The 3763-nt window shown below is 35.2% G+C and overlaps 1 long non-coding RNA gene across 1 annotated transcript; it reads right to left on the bottom strand.

Annotated features, from left to right (window-relative positions):
• Positions 1-3254, bottom strand: LOC127417429 (uncharacterized). Its single transcript, XR_007893274.1, has 4 exons — positions 3218-3254; positions 1612-1837; positions 1353-1468; positions 1-1025 (listed from the first exon to the last, which is right to left on the bottom strand). It is a non-coding gene; the product is annotated as an uncharacterized LOC127417429 (long non-coding RNA).
• Between the last annotated feature and the right edge of the window lie 509 nt (positions 3255-3763).

Here is a 3763-nt window from a genome sequence, read left to right as displayed (position 1 = left end):
TTCAACTCGAGTTCAAATCAACTCTAAACAAGAGTACATATTATCCCAATATTTTCAGAGTTAAAATAACACTCTTGAAAGCATTATTTATTTAACACTATAACAGAAATAGAATTACACTGTTGAAAAACAACTCTGGTCCACACCACAAAGAGTTATTTTTTTCTTTAACACTAGAATAAAGAGTGACAATTTAACACTTTCAAGATCTATTTTAACTCCAGATATTTTAAACACCAGTGTACTGAGTTGACATTACCATACTCTAACCAGTGTTGATAGATTCACTGAAGAGAGTTAACTGTCACTGCCAGGATATAATGTGACACTTTGCCTACACCGATAACATCAAAACAACCTAGAGGATTCAATTTAACTCCAGTTTGTGATCAAAGTAATATCCTGTACACTCTGGTACAGGTAAAGATGAATTTAACAACTGGCTCATTGTTCAAAAGAGAATATTAAAAATCACAATTAAAACAAAAAGTTGTTCAAGCAAACTTATTTATTAAAGATTATGCTTAACACCTGAGAATTGGTTCACTTTTAACACAAGTGACAAGGCACAATATAAGCATTTCTGTCCTCAGTATTGTATGAATACTGCTTATCAAATGGTCTGTAATAATGTCAAAATAATGTGCTCATCCATTCCTACGGTATCAACACAGCTTGTTAAAAGCAAAAACTGGTCATCTTTCACAATCAAATTAATGATTATTTATTTATTTATTTTTTAAACACAGGAGTTTCAAATTCAACGACTCTTGTTTTGCCAACACCTATCTTGAAGACAGTTGTATGTAGAAAAAAGTAAAAGTTGACCACAGCGTCATCATAGGACAGGTTAAAAAGAGTGAACATTGGAAAGTTAATCAAAAGCACCCAGAGAACCAACCACTTTACAAGGGATAAGCTTCCTATCCAGGATGATGTTGTAGTTGTCAATATTTTTTCTACTTCTCCCTTCTGGCCAAAAGACGACTGTTTATATCTAGATGCTCATCAATGCTGCAGCATGACTACAAAGGAAAAAAAAACAAAAATCAGTTTTAACCTTTCCAGTTTTCCGTCTCTTAAAATACAGAGGTCATTATAAAAAAAATACCTGATAAGATATAAAGAAACCATTGGGCCTGGATTTCTCACCATTTTCAATGTGAAACTACAAGACATTGTTAAAGTGTACTCTCTCCTTAAGATAAAAGACTCCTCCTTACATTTCAAGGCTTAAATTGTTGATTGCAAGGATGAAAATCCATGAAAGAGACTTAGAAATGTTGCAGATTTTATGCTTGGACATTGAGGGTGACAATATAAAAATCAGCTTTGTTGCACAATCATATTACCTTATGAAACACCACAAGTCTATCAGCTGCTCCTGATTTTGTAGCCATCTTTCGTCCAGCAGTTTGTAGAAGGTGGTTAATCAGCAACAGCAGTGTGGACAAATCATTGTTCCAAGCTGTAGTAAAATAAGAGTAAAAAAAAAAAAAAACCTGACAATCTCTACTTTAACAGAAGAGAGAATATTGTGCTCTAGACTTTAGAATATATGTTGTTGTATCTGCATTGTGAACTAGTTCCTGATGATAGGAAATGTCTCACCTCTTCAAACACAGTAGCTTCAATTGCTGTATGGACAAGAAGTGAGATGGCCTCTCTGGCAGAATCTCCATCAAGCTGCTTCTCCGAGCTAGTGACTCTCTGACGTTTGGACCTCCTTGAGAGTTAGGATCATTCTTTTTTCAGCATGACAAGATGCATTTCTCTGCACGGTTTTCAGAAGCCAAGCAAGATATCCACTCCCACTTTCTGCATCATAGAAGTGCTCCTGAAATATTTTGCCAAAACAGGATCATTTCACTTTCATAGATAACAGTCCATATTGGGTGAAATTACAGTGTCAGGCATCAATTATCTTTTAGAAAAACATTAAAACATCCTTTAAAATACCTTGCATTGTTTGCTGCAAAAGAAAGAATATTGTACTAATTTAAAATGTTATTTGATAACAGTAACACATCACATTATTATTATCCTCCCATTCATTGAGGGGACAATTAGCCTTTTCTTGTCCTGCACATGTGAATTTGCACACAGGAGCCAGATACTTGTGCTGATAATAAATAACTGTTGAACAAACTAATTTGATGTTCAGGACTGTGAACGCTGACACAACCACACCGTCTTTTTCCAGAGCAGCCTGTATTTCTCCTGAGGTTACCTGTGGGTTTTTCTTTGTATCCTGAACAATTCTTCTGGCAGTTGTAGCTGAAATCTTTCTTGATCTACCTGACCTTGGCTTGGTATCAAGAGATCCCCAAATTTTCCACTTCTTAATAAGTGATTGAACAGTACTGACTAGCATTTTCAAGTCTTTGGATATATTTTTATATCCTTTTCCATCTTTATAAAGTTCCATTACCTTGTTACACAGGTCTTTTGACAGTTCTTTTCTGCTCCCCATGGCTCAGTATCTAGCCTGCTCAGTGCATCCACGTGAGAGCTAACAAACTCATTGACTATTTACACACAGACACTAATTGCAATTTAAAAAGCCACAGGTGTGGGAAATTAACCTTTAATTGCCATTTAAACCTGTGTGTGTGTCACCTTGTGTGTCTGTAACATGGCCAAACATTCAATGGTATGTAAACTTTTGATCAGGGCCATTTGGGTGATTTCTGGCCCTGGCACTATCCTTAAATAAAAGACAATTTTTTTGTTTTTTTTTGCATGATCAGTCATATTTTCAAAATCAATTCCAAAATTTCATAATTTCTGCCAGGGTATGCAAACTTTTGAACACAACTGTATATATAATTTATAAATCTGCCAGTACATCGATGAATGCAGTTTTAAAGCAGCAGTTTTGAGGGTTTGCACACAAGACGTAGACAGCAAGACTGTACAATCGTGAAGATCGCCTAACTACAGTTTAACACAAACACTACAACTACAGATTTTTACAATAAGTAAAACATGCCACATGAACTTGATATTCAACCCAATTTACTGATAAGATAGCAATTTAATCCCAACATCTACTGTAGCTATATTGGTTATTTCAAATAACTAGCCCACACATTCAAGTCGACATCCTTAAGGGATTAACGGATTTGGATAAACTGTGATGGAAATTCTTGTTAAAATCGCGATAAAACCATCTGATTTAATAAAATACATATTTTGAATTAGAAAGCACACTTACTTTCAGTGTTTCTTCTGTTAATAAAACTCCTGCTTCTCCTGCTCCACTCAGCGCTCAAAAGAAAATGGTGTCTGAGAAAAGTTTCAGCAAGTTTCAGCATGCACACCACGTAAATGTCCCGGATGTTCCAAATTACACTCCCAGTGATAATGAGATACAACTCTGCGCATTTTAACTCTGCGCAGAGTTGTTTACACCAATAGTGTTCATTTCTTGGAATTCAACTTCATAACATCAACTCTCTACTCTAAAACACTGTAACACCAGGATTTTAACTCTGCCGATTTTGCTGTGTAACAAACACTCAATTTTAACATTCAACTCTTTTGAACACATATTTAATGCAATTTATGAGCATTTTGTCTAGAAATTTATATTTACCCAAAGCATTATCAACCGATGAACAAATACAGGAGCTCTCTTGCCCAACGTATGCTCTCACGTTCTAACCAGCACACGTGTGTATCTAGCTATATATATATATATTCCAAGAAGAATTCCAACCAAGAGATTCCAACAAGAATCTCACACTATTTGTAAATAGGA

This window comes from Myxocyprinus asiaticus, chromosome 26, assembly GCF_019703515.2.
Source record: "Myxocyprinus asiaticus isolate MX2 ecotype Aquarium Trade chromosome 26, UBuf_Myxa_2, whole genome shotgun sequence".
Lineage (NCBI taxonomy): Eukaryota > Metazoa > Chordata > Actinopteri > Cypriniformes > Catostomidae > Myxocyprinus > Myxocyprinus asiaticus.
The sequence above is the reverse complement of the archived record's forward strand: the minus strand, read 5'-3'. Positions and strand labels throughout refer to the sequence as shown.